The sequence below is a fragment of the Phyllostomus discolor genome, chromosome 5 (assembly GCF_004126475.2).
Source record: "Phyllostomus discolor isolate MPI-MPIP mPhyDis1 chromosome 5, mPhyDis1.pri.v3, whole genome shotgun sequence".
Taxonomy (NCBI): Eukaryota; Metazoa; Chordata; class Mammalia; order Chiroptera; family Phyllostomidae; genus Phyllostomus; species Phyllostomus discolor.
Genome location: NC_040907.2, coordinates 125,987,518 through 126,005,510, shown reverse-complemented (window position 1 = coordinate 126,005,510; position 17,993 = coordinate 125,987,518).

Here is a 17,993-nt window from a genome sequence, read left to right as displayed (position 1 = left end):
TCATTTAAAATTAAAAAAAATTCAAACACACTCATTTAAAATTTTCCATCTACCCAGTATCTGAAGGCCTTGGTGCATCTAATTCTTTACCTCGTTGTATCAGCTGAATCTCCCTCTTGGTGTGCTGCATCTGTGCGTGCTTCCCTTTTAAGTTTAGGTTGTGAGCTCATGCTCGTGGCTCTTCATGTGTGGGAATACCACAAAGCCTGGGTTGAGAATATTCCTCCAAAGCAGCTTTGCATTTGCTTTTGTGAGGCACCTCCCAGTCTCACCCACCCATCTATTTATGTTTGCATTCTGGCCTGGCGTATTCTGACCCATACAAGTGGTGTACATTTGAACCTCAGATGCAGGGGAGGTAGCTCTGTGGTTGTGATGTTTCAGGAGTCACTCTGTCCTTCCACTCGGATCTGAGACTGAGACAAATGAGTGTCTTTCTTGACTCCCTTTCCCAATAAATAGGTCCCTTTTCTAGCCCACCCTTTCATTGATATTATTAGCCCTCTGAAAATGTATTTTAGGGATGAGCTCAGCTTCAGTTCCCCTACCTCACCCTCAACCCGAGACTTCACTGCCCTTTACTCCTGTGGTTACTAACGTGGGCTCCAGGGGCCCCGGCCCTCAGGGCATCCAAGGCCGGCCTGCCTGCTTTTCTCTCTACTTCTTACTTCTTTGGTTTTTGGCTCCTTGAGATTTTTTCTTACTTATTTTCAATTTTATCTAGGCTTCCTGATACATGCTATTATATTTAATGCAGGCTTTCTAGGTATTTTGCAGTAGGGGAGATTTTAAGGGTAATTATTCTATAACATTTGATCTCACAAAAATTATTCAATATTTAGTCAAATATTTCATTCAATACTCATGATAACTATTTATTTATTTATATTTATTATAAATATTTTTTTATTGACTGCCTACCATGTACCAGACTAGTCTATCCTATTCTTTCTATTTTATTCCAAAAATTTCAAAAGACTCTGATAAGAACAGCAAACACCAGTGACTTCACACACCGTCAGAGGAAGGAAAATTGTCCACTTTAACAAAGAGATCTAAGTCTGTGGTGATGACGGTGATGAGCAGGTTTGTGATGGTTACAGCCCCATCCTGACAATATTTGCACATGAGATTCCCCCAACTGAAGCAGTGTTAAGAGGACATTGAAACACACTTGACGTGCGCTACAGCACAGGCGGAAAACGCAAGGCCTGAGGGCCGAATCCGCCCTCTACCCTGTTTTATCTGGCCCGGCATCTTGTTTCTACCCATTGGCAGCGCCAAGCTCCTTGCCCCTAGTTAAGGAGTAGTTACATTTGTACAGTCCTAATATTACATTCGGTTTTTTGAAGGCGACCGCGAGGCTTATGTGGTCCTCAGTGAAAATGAGTTGACACCCCTGCCAGGAATCTCTACTGATTAATAAGCCAGAAATGTAGGTTGCTAATGTGTATATCATGGAAATGAGTGGTAGCAGCAGAGTCTCTTACTTTTTTTATTATCTAAAATATTGAGGGTCGCCCTGACCAGGTAACTCTGTTTGTTAGAACATCATCTTTATGTGTCAAGGTTATGGGTTTGATCCCTGCTCAGGGCACGTGCAGGAAACGACCAATGAATGCATAAATAAATGGAACAACAAATCATTTCTCTCTCTCCTTTCCTCTCTCTCTAAAATAAATTAAAAACAAACAAATAAATAAATAAAAAACAATCACATTGTAAAAAAATCAACCAATGAATGAATAAGTAAGTAGACTGACAAAATTGATGTTTCTTCCTCTCTCTGTCTAAATAAAGAAATCAATCAATAGTAGTTGTTGATTGATTAGTATTATTTAAAAATAGTATTTTTAAATAATGAGGGTTGCTATATAAATAGCTTACTGTGGGAATCTCTCAGAATGCTGGTACTCACAGGAACTGGAAGGACATCGGGCTCCTCACGCTCTCCTGTCCTTCTGTATTTCTCTTTCCAGCGTCACAGTCTTTCCTCTCCTCATCTTTCTCTGCTCCGTTCTTCACTCTCACCAGGCTGTTAACCTGCTTCAATGGCCCTCTCATGGCTGCTGAGAAGTGTGAGCCCAGCTTTCCCGATGGACCCCCATGACTCACCCTCTTGGTATTTCATAGCACAGACATTACTGTTTACAAAGACCCTCACATACATTATTTCATCTATGCCTAACAATGTTGTGACAAAACAGAATTTGTAAAAAATTATTTTTTAATTAAAAAAAAAGGAGGACCCCAGCCAAGATGGAGGCATATGTAGATACATTGTGCCTCCTCGCACAACCAAAATTAAGGACAACAAAAATTTAGAAACAAAAAAAACAACCAGATCTGACAGAAAATTGAACTGTACGGAGGTCTGACAACCATTCACCAAGACCGGTAAGAGGGGCGGAATTGGTGGCCAGCAGAGAGGGGTCGGGGCAGGAAAAAGCGGTTGTTGGTGGTCCCGGGCACGCAGGTGGTGACTGGCAGACCCCGGGCACAGGGTGGCAATGGGCAGACCCAGTGAGGCACGTAAGGCCTCTGGCTGACTGCAGACACACATTCGCGTGCAGATAAACCAGGTGAAAATGGGGAGCAAGACAGACCACGCAACCCAGGGCCCCAGCGCTGGGAAATAAAGCCTAAAAGCACCGATTGAAAATACTTGTGGGGGTTGAGGTGCCGGGAGAGTCTCCCAGCCTCACAGGAGAGTTCACTGGAGGGACCCACAGGGTCCTAGAATGTACACAAGCCCACCCACCTGGGAATCAGCACCAGAAGGGCCCAATTTGCTTGTGGAAAGCGGCAGAAGGGACTGAAATACCAGAGCGAGAGTGGAACAAGCAAGCACCATTGTTCCCTCTCTGACCCCGCCCCCACATGCAATGTCACAACCCAGAGACTGGGTTGCCCCGCCCTGGTGAACACCTAAGGTTCCACCCCTCAACATAACAGGTGAGACCAGATTCGACCCCACCCCCCAAAAAATGGCTCAAACAGAATAACAGATCAAAGCTCCAGAGCCAATACATCTAAGTGACTAAGAGATAGCCAACCTATCAGATGCACAGTTCAAAGCACTGGTGATCAGGATGCTCACAGAATTGGTTGATTTTGGTCGCAATTAGATGAAAAAATGAAGGTTACACTAAGTGAAATGAAGGAAAATGCACAGGGAACCAATAGTAATGGGAAGAAAACTGGGATTCAAATCAACAGTGTGGACCAGAAGGAAGAAAGACACAATCAAACAGAAAAGAATGAAGAAACAAGAATTCAAAAACATGAGAAGAGGCTTAGGAACCCCCAGGATACCTTTAAACATTCCAACATCCGAATTATAGGGGTACCAGAAGGGGCAGAGGAGACACGACAAGTGGAAAAGTTATTTGAACAAATAATAAAGGAGAACTTCCCCAATCTGGCAAAAGAAATAGACTCCCAGGAAGTCCAGGAAGCTCAGACAATTCAAAAAAATTTGGACCCAAGGAGGAACACACCAAGGCACATCATAATTACATTACCCAAGATTAAAATGAAGGAGAGAATTCTAGAAGCGGCAAGAGGTAAGGGGACAGTCACCTACAAAGGAGTTCCCATCAGACTGTCAGCTGATTTCTCAAAAGAGACATTGTAAGCAAGAAGGGGCTGGAAAGAAGTATTCCAAGTCATGAAAGGCAAGGACCTCCATCCAAGATTGCTCTATTCAGCAAAGCTTTCATTTAGGATGGAAGGGCAGATAAAGCGCTTCTCAGATAAAGTCAAGTTAAAGGAGTTCATCATCACCAAGCCCTTTTTACATGAAATGTTAAAGGGACTTATTTAAGAAAAAGAAGATAAAAATATGAACAGTAAAAAGATAGCAAACTCACAGTTATTAACAATCACACCTAAAACAAAAGCAAACTAAGGAAACAACTAGAACAGGAACAGAACCACAGAAATGGAGATCACATGGAGGGTTAGCAACAGGGGAGTGGGAGGAGGATGAGGGGGGAAAGGCATGGAGAATAAGTAGCATAGATGGTAGGTAGAAAATAGACAGGGGGAGGGTAAGAATAGTATGGGAAATGTAGAAGCTAAAGAACTTCTGACACATGGACATGAACTAAAGTGGGGGCATGTGGGTGGGAGGGGATATGCAGGATGGAGGGGAATAAAGTGGGGTAAATGGGACAACTGTAATAGCATAATCAAGAAAATGTATTAAAAATGTTTAAAAAGAGGGAAAAAAGGAGACCTGGCAAGCAATACTTCCCCAATATTACTCAGCTCACAAGTGGCAGAGCAGGGGCAGCCCCAGGTTTTCTGGCTCCAGGGCAGTGTTCCCTCGGAGCCCAGCTCACCTACAGCTGCCTTGTGAACTCCCATCCAAGTGAAACTCCAACATCTGGAAAAACCCTATCTCCAACTCATCAGTGAGCTCCCAGTTCTCTGATGTTTCTAAAGGACCGTAGGTCTGAGATTTCTCTGTGAGAATCAGGGCCTCAGGTTATAGAGTTTGAAGGTTGGTGTAGGTTTTGTGAAGGTCCCGAGGGCCATGCTTGGTCACATCTGGGGGTTTTGTGGTGGATTATTAGAGGCCATGGGCTTGAGAAAACATCACAGTCTCACTGAGCTCAAACCTCAATGGAAAGAAAAAGAAGTTCTGAGTAAGAGTCTGGGTGATGACTCTCTGGAAGAAACTGAGCAGTGTCTGAGACTTCGACATCTGCCTTCCAGTTAGACAAGTTCCTCCTGAAACCACGCTACAGGCGTGTGCCCGGCATGATGCACTGTGCACATCCATCCACTGTGTAACTCACCTATGAGGCCTTCACTGAACACCTGTTAAGTGCCAGGCGCTACTAGGTATTGATGATTACAGGGAGAGTTACAAAAGCATACAAGATAGGATTCTACCCTTAAAGGGACTGCAATCCAGAGAAGTTTTAGCAGCATGACTAAGCTTACAGTCTTGGAAGCCAGGCTGCCCAGCCCAACCCTGGCTCTGTCACAACTCACAATCTCTTTTAGCCTCAGGGTTCTCATCTATAGAACAAGGCTAATAAATGTGTCTACCCCAATACTTCTGTAACCCACAGAATTGACATGGAGATTAAATGAGGTAATGTATATAAGGGGTGTGTGACACAGAGTAAAAGATCTAAATAAAAGTTAGTTTTCTGGCATACAATCTTAAAGGAGGTTTGGAGTGTATGGCTTAGGAATGAGAGGCTACAGTAGTCTAGAGTGGTGGGTTCCGGTTTGGCTAGCCCACTGATGTCGCTAGAATAGGATGCTCCTGAAGGACTGGTAGGAGGCAGAGACTGTGCAGAGGTCTTCAGGGAGAAGAACAGCAGGAGCAAGGATGTGGAGGCGAGAAAGAGGGACCCACATTAAAGAAATAGCTTGTGTTATGGGTAGGACTAGGATATAGAGTACACATAGACAGGTATTAGTAATTTTAATTATTACAAGCATCCCATATTTAACCATCACCAGGCACCTTGGGAAGTGCTTTGCAATTGTGGTATAAATTAATAGCACATGAAATAGCACATAAAATCTCCCCATGAAATGTAAAAACTTACCAGCCAAATATCCCTCCTAGAACAAAGCCCTAAAGGAGAAATGGCTGAGAGTAGAATCTGAACTGAATGAGATAGTGAGGAGCCAAGAGAAGATTCGGCTAAATGTTGGGGAGGGTAACAGGAGAAGCAGTTCTCAAACCTCCCTACGCCACATGTGCAAGATATTTTTAGTGCAACAGAAGAGGGAGCCCTAGAGTCATGAATCCTGGCCAAGAAAACCCTGCCCGTTTTCCTCGCTGAGTATAACCTAATCGTCCACTAACAATAAATGGGTGAATAAATGGTGGTATATTCGTGCAACGGAATTCTACACAGCCAATACACAAAACACTATGGGTGGATCTCACATGTAAAATCTTATGTGAAGAAAACCAGACACAAGAAAATACAAACTGTATGAGTCTGCATATGAAGTTCAAAACAGGGAAAACTAATCTGAGGGGGCTGAGATGAGAACAGTGGCTGTTTTACGAAGAAGGATGAGGGAGGGGATAATGCTGGCAGCCTTGAGCCCCGAGAGAGCCAGTCAGTGAGCACAGGGGCAGGCACTGGAGGGCACCCTGCTGCAGGGTGTTGTGGCAGAGGGTGCAGGTGCTGTTGGGCTGAAGGAAGCTGGGTGTCTACTGGGAAGGAGCCCCAGTGCAGGAGGCTGGTCACATCCATGCCCTCCCCTGCCAGCTGCTAGCTGTGTACAAACCAGCCCCTGTGCTCTCACTTGGAGCTTGGCGGTATCTGGGGACTGTGGTGGGTAGGCAGGGGCACCAGGCAGAGGCAGGTGCTGGGGAGGAGCGCATGTGTGGCCACAGAGGTGCAGAGATGCAGCGCTAGCTCGTGTGGAGCTCAACCTGAACGGGGAGTGCATGAGACAGGTCTCTGTAGCATCTCCCCTCCTTCCTTCCGCTCCACCTCTTCACATACCACTGTGGACTCAGCCACCACGCAGGTCCCCTGGCAACAGTGGAGCTGGTGTGGGGTAAAGTGCAGGAGCTGAGGCTGGCTCAGCCGAGGGCCCTCTGGGGCCCTCTGGAAGGAAACAGGTCCCATTCTGTAGCCAGTGGGTCTTGGTCATGGTGCATGACCAGCCCTCCCAGTTTGCCCAGGACTTTCAATGCTGAAACTGGGAAAGTCCTGGGCAAACCAGGGTGAGCTGGTCACCCTAGTCATGTACCTGACTAATGCTCAATCTGACCTGTGAGAAGGAGGACAGAAGCCCTCTAGATGCTGCAGATCCAGCTAGCTCTGGCCCCACTGTGGCCCCTACATCTCTGGGACCTTGGGTGCTCTGCTGAATGCTGTTTTGGCTCTGTGACCACAGGCCAGGGCCTCTGCTTCTGTTTCCACATCTATAAGCAGAAGAATTAATACCTACCTGCTCAGCAAATCACAGAGGCTCATTATGAATGTGAAAGGACCTAGTGGGGACCTTTGACAGGTGGCTGCTGGCATTACGGTCACCTTCACCCTGTTCTCACTCTGGTGGAAGGAGCTTAGAAAGCTGAGCCCAGCAGATGGTCACCATGTCCTTACTTTGCAGCAGCTCTATTTACAAGCTCTGCTTCCAAGCCTTTTTTATAGGAGCATATTTGTGGCCATTTAATCACGGTCAGCATCACCCCTCTCACCCACATACCTTTGTACAGTTTACAAAGGGCTTTCATAGCCGCCCACAGCATCATTGGATTACTTCTCGATTTTCCTTCTACAGAGCACAGAATCCACAAAGTCTCCAACCTGGATGTCTGAGCATTCTGTAATCCTCATCTAGAGCAGTCATACTGGGGGCAGTCAGAGTAACAATGGACATTTGTTGTTCAGAAGTGCCCAATCCTTCCTAGCCTCCCTCCCTCTCCTAGAACCCGGGTGCCTGGCTTCCCAGCCAGTGCTCATCTGGACCTTCTGGCCTTCTGCTTCCAGATGCTTAATGCAACTTGAGCAAATCAGGGCCCAACCAAAGGAAGAGGACGTGGCTCCCTGCTCACCCTTGTACTTGTGAAGACAGGTGGCCTCTCCCAGCTCAGCTCACAGGCTCACATTGCTCCCTCAGTCTCTACTGAAAGACACTTCCTATGTCCCTTTACAGCTTTTCTTCTGAACTATGGTTTTGAGGACTTTGCATAGCAAACTGGCCCTGGAAGATAAAGATCTTTGTCTCTCCCAGGGCAGGGGGTAGACTTGTTTGTTGTTCTTCCCAGGGCAATCATCAGCTGGTTTGCTAGCAACCCCCTTACAAGACAAATTTCCTAAACTCAGAGCTCCTCAGCAGAGACACACACACACCGTGGGCACATCAGCTGGCCGGGCCTGCCTCTAAGTTGGCCCCGTGGAAGGGCATGCTTCCTGCTGTGCCAGGAGCAGCACTGTTCTTGGTCTCTAACCCAGAAGACTTCATGTCTTCTGCCAGGAGACTGGATGAGCCTCCAAGTAAGGAAACATTGCAGATCCTTCAGAGCAATGTACAGTTTTGTGACAAGGACCAGTATTGCTGATGGCAATATGGCTTTCTGGAAGGGGAAGAAACAGAGCCCAAGGGGGCCATGGTGGGGATATAAGAAACCCTGGGGGTGGGTAACAAATGCTCCACACAAGCAGTGGGGGAGGGCTGGGGAGCAAGGGTCCCTCACTCTCCTTCCTGTTAGTGATGCTGTGGTGCTGGAGGGAGGAGGAAAACTCGCTGCTTTTTGTCACTTTGGTTGTCATTCCTGCTGCCAAGAGGAGGAAGAGCCAAGCAGTCCCCAGAGCTGAGAGACAGCTCTGGCTGGAGCCAGTCTGAGTCCAGGCTGCCAGAAGGCTGCTTGAACCCCAAAGCACAGGGTGGACCCCAGCCACTGACATTTATTCAGATGGCTCCTCAGCCCGAGTGGCCCTGTACACTAATCTGTCCTGTGTTTGGCTGTCTAGCATTTGCACTTCAACAGCAGTGACCTGCTGTGAGCCAGGACCCAGGGCTGATGGAGGGCTCTGCCTCCCTGCCTCCCTGCCTCCCCCAGTGCTCACACCTCAGGCAGGCCGGCAGGCCACTGGGTGTGGCTGCCTCACAGGGCTCCTCTCACAGCACCTCAGAGCTGCGGAGGGAGGGACGTGGGCCTATTTTGAACACTTGGCGGAGGTCGGTCACTTCCGAGGGGAGGACGCTTCCTTGACCAGCTGGAGTGGACTTGGGGAAGCACATAGCGCAGGAACCCTGATCTTGCAGCTCACAACGTGCAATCTAGAGTCCTTTTTTAGCTAGGTCCGGATTTAGGACTTCACACTGTACTTTAATTCTCCGTGTGCGCTGCTCTCTCAGTGACCTTGCATTCCTGCGGCTCTCTGTACACCTCTGCCCAAGGCTCAGCTCCACTGGCCCTGAGTAACCATCTGGTGACTGAGTCAGGGGCCCTGGGAGAGATTTCTCACGCTGCTCCCACGCCACAAACCTCCCGACTTCCCAGCACTGACTTGGCTAACTGATCTGGAGGCCTGTGGAGCTTAAATGTGGGGCGGCTCTAGGGCCCTGAGGACTGTGGCAGATGGGTGACTGGTGGTGACCCTGCGGCGTAGCCGCCAGCTGTTGGGTGAGATGATGTGTATCCAGCCTCCTTCCGTTCCCAAGGCCTGCATGTCCCTGCAGGCCAATAGCTTTTCTCACCTTGTAGTTGGGGCCGCAGGGCCAGATCTGCCCAGAGAACAGGGCACGGGACTTCCTCAGGGACTTCATCAGGGGAGCTGGCTGTGGGTCCAGCCCAGTTCTGGGGGCCCTGGGGAGCCGTGCCCGATGAGGGACCATTATAAGCTAACGTTTGGGGAAAGTGTCTGCAGCCCTGACAGAAGCATGGAGAGCCCAGATGTTGGAACCTGAAGAGACTCTGCCTCTATGACCTTGGGCTGGTGACTTAACATCTTTGGACCTCAGTTGAAGGCTCTTCTGTGAATGGGGACAATACCTATTGTCTTTATTCATGTAAGGGTTACATGAATAAAGACAATAAGACAATTTCAGGCTGACATTAGGTCCTCAGGGAAGGAGAAGTCCCTGGTGGGTCACACTCAGAATGTCCAGACCCCCTGGCTGAAAGCTCTGCTGACCAAGCCCAGCCCTTGACCGCAGCCTACAGCTCTCACACTTTGCTCCACAAACATGTCATGGTTACTGTTACTATGTTGCTAGGGGTGATGCTCTCCAAGCCTAGGTCCATGAACCATGGAGGTGGTGGGCCTCTTGGGCACACTCTTGGAGCCCGTGGGGCTTTCTTTGCAAGCGCCGCCCTGTGGCCTGGAGCCTGGCCTGCAGCCCCTTCACTGGTGCCCGCATAGATGTGTTCTATCCTGATCAGTTCCCAAATCCATGGCCTTCGTGGGGATGGGTTCAGTCTCAGAGGCATCATTCAGTCCCCTGGGGAAAGCTGTTCACCCGGTGTGGAGGGCTGCGGGGAGGGGACCTCAATGCAGTTCAAGGCAACTCGATTGCATTAAGCACCTACTGGGTGCCAGACCCTGGTGAGACAATGCCTGAGCAAAGAATGGCCCCTGTGTGTAAGAGATTTATAAAAAGTGTTTCAACAAGAAGAAATATGCATCTTTCTCCAGACTGTAATAGAAATCTCCTAACACCGCATCCGGCTTAAGAAAACACAAATGACTAATTCATGCCTTTTTTCATTGGTCCATCAAACATTTTCAAAGCATCTGCTGTGTTCCAGGCTGCATGCTAAACAGGGAGTCCTGTAGACTTTCTTCCAAGGTGCGGATGTCGAGCAGAAGAGGGAGTGCTTGAGTGATTTGCTGGTGGGAGAGGGTAGTTCTCGGAGGAGGTTACCGCTGAAACAGGGATACGAAAGAAGGGTGATAGCTTGCCAGGTGGAGGCGTGGGGAAGGACAGCCAAGGCTGAGAAAACAGGCTGAGTCATGGAGAGTGGGGCCGGAGGCACCGCAGAGGTGACATCATCCACCCACTCACGGCACAGAGGGGGCTGAGGGACTGCCCAGAGCTACCGGGCCAGGTAGCAGTAGAGTTTTGACAGGAACCCTGGCCTCCTAACTTCCCAGCTAAGATTTTTTTCTTGCTCGGCAAATGCCAGATGTCATACTGACCATCATCGTCACCCCTTGCATCACAGGCAGGTACCCCTTCAGGTCATCCAAATGTAGTTCCCAGTTTGTAAGTGGAGAGCAGAGCCGGAGGGCTGACGCTCACCGGGATCTGTGTGCTGCTCTCCGCAGGGCCGGGTACGTAGCTAGTGCTCAGCAGATGTTTTCGGCCTTCTCCATGGCTGGTGGTGGGGAGAGCCTCTCTCTTTTGGAGGACACACAGATGACAGCTTCCTATGAGTCTTTGAAGCTGGGGCTTGTGAAAGCACCTACGCCCACCCCAGCAGGTCACCCCCACCCTGGAATGCCCAACCCCTCATCTGGGACCCTCACTAGACAGTGAGCTCAGAACCATCACCTCTGGACCCCCAGTGTCCAGTGCAGAGCTGGGAGAGGGGGCGTGCCAAGGCTTTGCTAGGTGTCAACCTGTAGTTGGAAGATGGAGCAGGGAGAATCTGTGTCCTGGGTGTGAGGGGCACCTGACTGGTTAGACCAGCAGAGGGACACGTGACTGCTTCCAGCATTTTGCTGAGTTGACCCATTTTGGAAGGTTGGAATCATCCTTGGTTTCCCCTAGTAACCATTCACTCCCCTCCCTCCTTGTGATAGAAACCAGATTTGGTTCACCCTGTTGTGAGCGGCCGTGTGCTTCCGGGGAGGGCCTCTGCCCTTGTCCGGGATGGGCTGAGGAGAGGCCGAGGGTGATTCTGGACACTGACCCTTGAAGGCAAATTGTTGCTCGGGCGGGGCCTCGGAAAACCTCCACCTTGTTCTTCAAAAGAGGCACAAGAAAATGCAGGATTCTATAGGACAAATGTCCTGGCTTTTCAAGAAGATGGAGAGGAGGAAAAATGGGGGAAATCGTTTATATTTGGGGTCAGCAAACCTTTTCTGTACAAACCAAATAATAAAGATTTTAGTCTTTGTGGCCCTACTGGCTCTGTATGTAGAAACTACTGCACTCTGCCTGTGTAGCCCAAAATGAACCAAAGATCATGTAAATGGGAGGTGGCTGGGTGCATTGACAAAGCAGGCTGTGGGCTGGACTTGGCCTTGGGTGCAGTTTGCTTGCCCGTGCTTTAGATGAAGATTCTTCTGAGACATGCCAGCCAATGCAGTGTGTAGATTTTATTTGGACTCTGATTTGAACAAACTAAGCCTTGAAAACAAAGCTAAACAGACCTGGCTGGGTGGCTCAGTTGGGTGGAGCATCATCCCATACACCAAAAGGCTATGGATTTGATTCCCGATCAGGCCGAATATCTAGGCTGAGGGTTCAAGCCCCAGTTAGGGCACGTATGGGAAGCAACCGATTGATGTTTCTGTCTCTCTCTAAAATCAATTTAAAAAATATCTTCTGGTGAGAATTTAAAAAAAACAACCTACATGAAACAAACATTTTTGTGACAGGAAAATTTGAGCAATGATTAAATATAATTTTAGGGGTCATGGTGAATTCTGTTAGCTGTGACAAAGAATTACAGTTTTTGTTGTTGGCACTGTTTTGTTTTACAGAAGAGTCTTTATCTAGTATCTACCAAATGAGAAATGATGCCTGAGATTTGCTTTAAAATAGCACAGGCTGTGGCGGGGTGGGGGGCGGGGGGGTGATGGGAACAGGGCCGGCTGTGTGCTGACAATGAATGGTTGAAGGGTTGGGGAAGTGGGGGGTCTTCATACTATTTTGTCTTCTTTTGTGTATGTTTGAAAATTGGCATAAGATTTTCAAAACGAGAGGACGAGAAAGAACTCCCTCTCCCGCTGCCTCTGGTCACGGTCGCGTCTGGTGAACATATGTTGCCTGGAGTCAATGCAGCCATTCTGTGACTAAGAGGGGATACACCTGAGGACCAGACAGACCACGGAACACGGCAGCACAGGCCTGCTTCAGTATTCCATATGATGTTGGCTAATGAATTAAGCCGTGTTATTTATTTATTTTTTGTTACATGTCACTCAACTGATCTAGGGGAGGGGAAAGAATGGAGGCCCCGCCCCTCGTTGCTGCAGGACGAACCCACGGCACCCAAGCGGACACCAGGATGAGAAGGAAGGCTTGTGAGGAGTGGGTCCCTGACAAATCTCTCTGAGTCCTTCACCACGCCCACGGGGCTCCGGGACGTGGGAGCTGTCTCTGCTTTTTGCCCACCTCTATTGAACCCCGAAGGGCCAACGTCAGGGGCCGCACTGGGCTTTGGTTAGAAGGATGCCGATGTTGCAATCATACAGTTTCAGAAGAGGAAACGGCAGAAACAGAGTTCCCGACGGACAGCTGGCCTTTCTGGCACCCCTCCTTCTGAGGACCAGAAGACCTCCTCTTTCTGAGCCCTTCAACACGCAGTCACCGCAACCCCACCACGCCCACGCGCAGAGCACAAACTGCATTGTTTCTAACTGATCTCACGGTTCGGCCGGTCCCAGGGGTATCAGCTGTTCTGTAATGCATGACACGTCACTGTGGTTAACTTACCCTGTGTGGGTCTCCTAGATACGGCCATCAGACGCTTGCCAAAAAATGTGCAGCGGGAGTGCTGGGGGCGGGGGAAGAGAAGGGTGACGTGGAGGAGGACCACAAGGCATCGTCTCTGGTTCCTTTTGATGCTCCTGGACCTCTGCCCAGACTCAACAGTCCAGATGCAGCTTCAGCCCAGGCTTAGGAGACTGGGTGGGAGGTGAGTGCGGCAGCCTTTATTTTGGAGCAGGTCACCGGTCCTCAGTGAGTCTGTTCTCAGTCTGAATTTGGCCCTTATTTTCAAGGCTTTGTCAGAAAAATGATTCTTCAGTGTGAAGATGCATCAGAATCCCTTGGAGGATTTAAAACACATCGGGTCCCAGCCCAAGTTTGTGACTGTGCAGGCCTGGGGCCTGAGAATTTGCAAATTTAACCAACACCCAAGTGATGCTTGTTCTGCTGGTCTGGTGGATGCCGATTCGAGAACTACTGGCCTACGACCTCTTCGCACGATGGTGGCTCTCAGGCAGCAGGAGGAAGAGACGGGAACCCTTCTTCTTCACTGGGCTGAGGTGGGACCAGTGCCTGCGGCCCGGAGGCCTGTGGTCCCTGCACAGGAGGAGCCGAGACCGATGGCACTCTGAGGCCATCAGACCCCGAGCCAGGAGTCTTGGGGTGTGACCCTGACCCCGAACAGTCTCACTGTGTGGCCCTGGGGGTCACCTTGGCTCTCTGGGCCTCAGTTTACCCCTTTGTAAAACAAGCACTTTTCTGTACGATGTGTTACAGTTTTTGGAACAAAAAGCTTTGTAAAAATAAAAAGGGAAGACACAATGAAGGAGGTGACTTCCCAGGTAGTGAGGGTGGAAGGATCTCAGGCAGGCACCACGGCGCCCCCAGAAGCGTGTGGGTTAGCATCTGACGTGGGGTCAGCAGTGGCTCTGATGATGCCCGGCTGTGAGGGCCAGGGCAAGTCGCCTGCCCTCGTAGAGCCTGTGAGTGGGGGTACAGAGACCAGCTTGCGAGGTTTCTGAGAACTGAGGTAGATCTATAAAATGTCTGGCCGATGGGTAGTGGCTATGGTGACTGATTTTGCTTTTTTTAGTATCACGTCGAGGCTTGGGGGACACAAAGGCCTTGGGGGACACTTTTCCCCACCCCTGCCCGGCCCCCACAGCCGGCTGACCTCCGCCGTGTTGACGGAGGCATCAGACTGTGCGTGCGTCTCCGGTTTTCCCCTCGAGTGACGGTTCTGGGAAACAACTTGCCGGGTTTCCCACGAGCTGTTCCTTCTCCAGCTCCCTTTCCTCTGATTATTAATTAAGCTAATATTGATTGAGGGCCCACTAGGTGCCAAACACAGGACAGGCAGCGGGGACACAGTGAGGAGGAAAGTCCGAAGGTCCCTGCTCCCTGTGGACCTCAGAGTCCAGTGGGGGAGGCAGACACTGACCTGGGCATCACAGAGAATCGGGTGAAACTCAGTGGTGAGCAGCACTGTGAAGGAGATGGAGATGGTGCAACAATGGGGGCATGTGACCTACTTGGTGGGACAGGACAGCCTTCAGGAAGCGATGACTGGAAGGATGTCCCCAGAATGAGCAGGGGTTGACTGGGGGAAGAGGGAGAGTGGAGCTTTCAGAGCGGAGGGAACAGCCTGTGCAAAGGCCCTGAGGCACGGTGAACAGGCATTCTGGGAGTCGGCTAGAGGAATGTAGAGACAGGAGGCTTGGCAGAACTACCCTGTGTGGAGCCTCACAGGCCGAATCAGGGAGTCAGGTCTGTATCCCAAGAGCAACAGCAGCTTTGCAGGTTTTATGGTGGAGGCAGCTCCACGTTCTGAGGTTTGTCTCAGATAACCTTCTCTGGGTGTGTTTGGAGAGGAAGCTTCAGGGGCCGAGAAGGGGGAGGAGATCTGTTAGGACAAGCTCATAGCCGTGTCCGGAGAAGGGGCTCATAGCCGTGTCCGGAGAAGGGGCACTGGTGGCCTGGGTGTGGCAGGGAGTGTGTTTGAGACAGGAGGAAGCAGCTGTATTTGGGTGGGGGTGTGAGTCCTTTGGAGCAGACACCACAGGGCTTAGAGGTGATTGACGTGGCTCGTGAGAGAGGTGACTAGGGTGGCTCTGGCTGCCTGGCTTCCTAACTGGGTGGATGGATGGGGGTAGTTCTCCCTGGGTTGGGGCGGAGTTCCCTTTGTCCTCTCCTGAGGCTGTCAGGGCCCAGCTGGTCATACCAGAGGTTATAAGAAAGGGACCCTCTGTGTGTATTTCAGGGAAACCCATGGAGTGCATAGCAGAGCAACTGGTGCTCCACAAATGACAGCCACCTGCTGGGCCCCTTGAGCTGCGACAACACTGTGCCTTCCACTGTGTCCCTCAGGTTTCCTGGCCTCTTGCCATGGAGACCTGTCTTATAGGCTGACACTCTTACTTCCTTGGGGTAGGGCTGGGGGTGGTGCCTGTGCCTCCCCCTGAGGTGGGGAGACTTTGTTGTCTCACCCTCCAGCCATCTCCTCTTCACCTTGGAAGGCGGAGCAAGAGAGGGAGAGAGCTGGTGTGTCGGGAGAGGCCGTGCCTCTGCAGGCCAGAAGGCAGGGGCCTTGTTTTGGAAGCCAGCCGTCTGGCCCTACCCTAAACTAGCTGTGTGACAGGGGCAAGTCCCCTTCCCTCTCTAGGTCTCAGTTTACCTAACGTGTATAACGGGGTGAACATTGGATTGGAGACTGTCTCTGAGCACCTCTAGTTCCAGCTCTCTGGGCTTCTGCCTGTGCCCAGAGGAGGATGGGCTGTCCTCTAGGACTGCCTTCCTCCTCAGGGGGGCGCTCCCTCAAGGCGGACCGTTCCCACTCCTAGGCCTGTGCTCTGGCAGCAGCACTTCCGCTCTCCCCCTCTCCTGCGGGCTGCTCAGTGCGGACCTGCGTCTCCCATGGGCCTTTCCCCTGAGCCCCACTCCTTCCGAATCCCCATAGCCCTGGGTGGCCCTGCTCCTTCATCCCGAGTGTGCCTCTCTCCCTGTCTCACCTGGTCTTCAGGCGCTCTCATGCACCTGCCACGTCTTCCAATTGCTTGCTGACTCTGTGCAGGGCAAACAGCATCTCTCCCTCTGCTGCCAGGGCTATGGACCAAACGAGTGTTGGGCAAGTGCTGGTTAAGGACAGTCAGGAAGAGAAACCCCCAAGCCATTCTCCCCTGTGCAGAATCCCAAGGCAAGAAACTGGGACCCAGAGCTTGCCTGTTCAAGAGGGTCACCAGCAGATGCCCGTAGGTTTCCTTGCTTTGGCCCTGTTCGTCTGCAGAGAAGGGACGGCCACCTAGCCGTCTTCCCCGCCGTCTGGCCCAGACTCTGAGCTATGTCCCTGTGTCCCCTCTTCCTATCCCAGGCTTCCTCAGTAGAAAAGAACTTGGACGTACAATACTGGCCAACAAAAGCAGCCACTGTAGCCCCAGGGAAGGGGGACGGTAGAGAGTGGAAGTGAGGTTTCGCTCTCTGTTTGCCAAGACTGACTCCAGGGAAGGCCCCGCCCCATTGCTCAAGAGTCAGGCTACTGGGATCCCAGCTGTGACCCGTCCCTCTTGACTTACCGAATCTAAGGCAGCAATGGGGTGAGTCTGGGGAGGCAGGGCTCAGGCCCCTGAGTTGAGAATGTTGGAAAAAAATTCCAGAAAGTTCCAAAAGCAGAACCTGAATTTGCCATGTGCTGAGCACCATGCTGAGTCCATGTGAATGAAGTGATGTGCAGGCACACCCAGCTGTAGCCCATATGTGAATATAGGTTATATGCACATACTATGCCATTTTATATAAGGGACTTGAGCATTTAAAATTTTGGTGTCTGTGAGGGTCCGGGAACCATCCCCCAAGGACACAGAGGAAAGACTAACTGGCTGCTCTCATGTTGCTTGGGACAGAATACACTCTGCATTTCCACGGGACTCTAGAGTTTATGTCCGAGACCCCAATGATCCACATGATTTTCCCTTTGATGGAGACATACTGCGGCCCACAGGGGAACAACTTGCCCCCGGTCACGTGGCCTGCACTTGGCAAAGCCCAGCCTAGAGCAGTCTCCCAACTGCTACTCTTGTCTCTCTCTCCCACTCAGCACTAGACTCTGGGTTCTGATCCCAGTTCTGCTACGAATGAGCTGTGTGACCCAGGACCACTTCAGCTCTCCGAACCTGCCTCATGAATGCACTGGCCTCCAAAACCTCAGTGTCATTTCACTCACTCCACAAGAGCTGCCTCTTGCGAGTCCCTGTGCCTGATGCTGGGGCCGTGAAGATGAAGACTCCAGCTCTCTGCCCACGAGGCAGGAGCATGGTCCGAGTCCAGCTGCTGCAGAACAAGAGGCCTGGCCCTGAGTGGGTCTGCCTAGGGCCAGCTGTAGTGTGCGGGGTCTGGACTTCGTGTAGGAAAGATTTCACAACAGGAGTCCAGGTAACTACGAGGATACACTTATTAAAGCTGGGGGCAGTGAAACAAGGAAGGGCTTAGCGTACAAGGATCAACAGGAGAGCCTGGGCTGGGCTGCCTTAGCTCCCTGGGAAGCCAGAGAAAAGGGGGCCTTGGGCACAGGTTCAGGGGATTAGCCCGGGACAAGCGGCCAGCTGCCCGTTGCCTTAGAGTTTAGGCGTTGAGTGCCTGTGAAGGAAGAAGTGGGGGAAGAAGAAGGAAAAGGAAATGGCGTGGGTTGCTCCCCAGAGGGAGAGTCCACACCCTAGGTCTGGGGCAGGGGTGGTGGATTTGGCAGAATGTTCACCAGTTCTCCAGGTGTGCTCCTCTGATTGGTCAGTGACAGGGCAGAGGGTTTTTGGTTGATTGGTTCTGGCGTTGTTCACCTGGTTTTGCTGCTTTTCTGGGCCTGAAGCTGAAATACATCTGAGGCCTAGGTGTTATCTCCA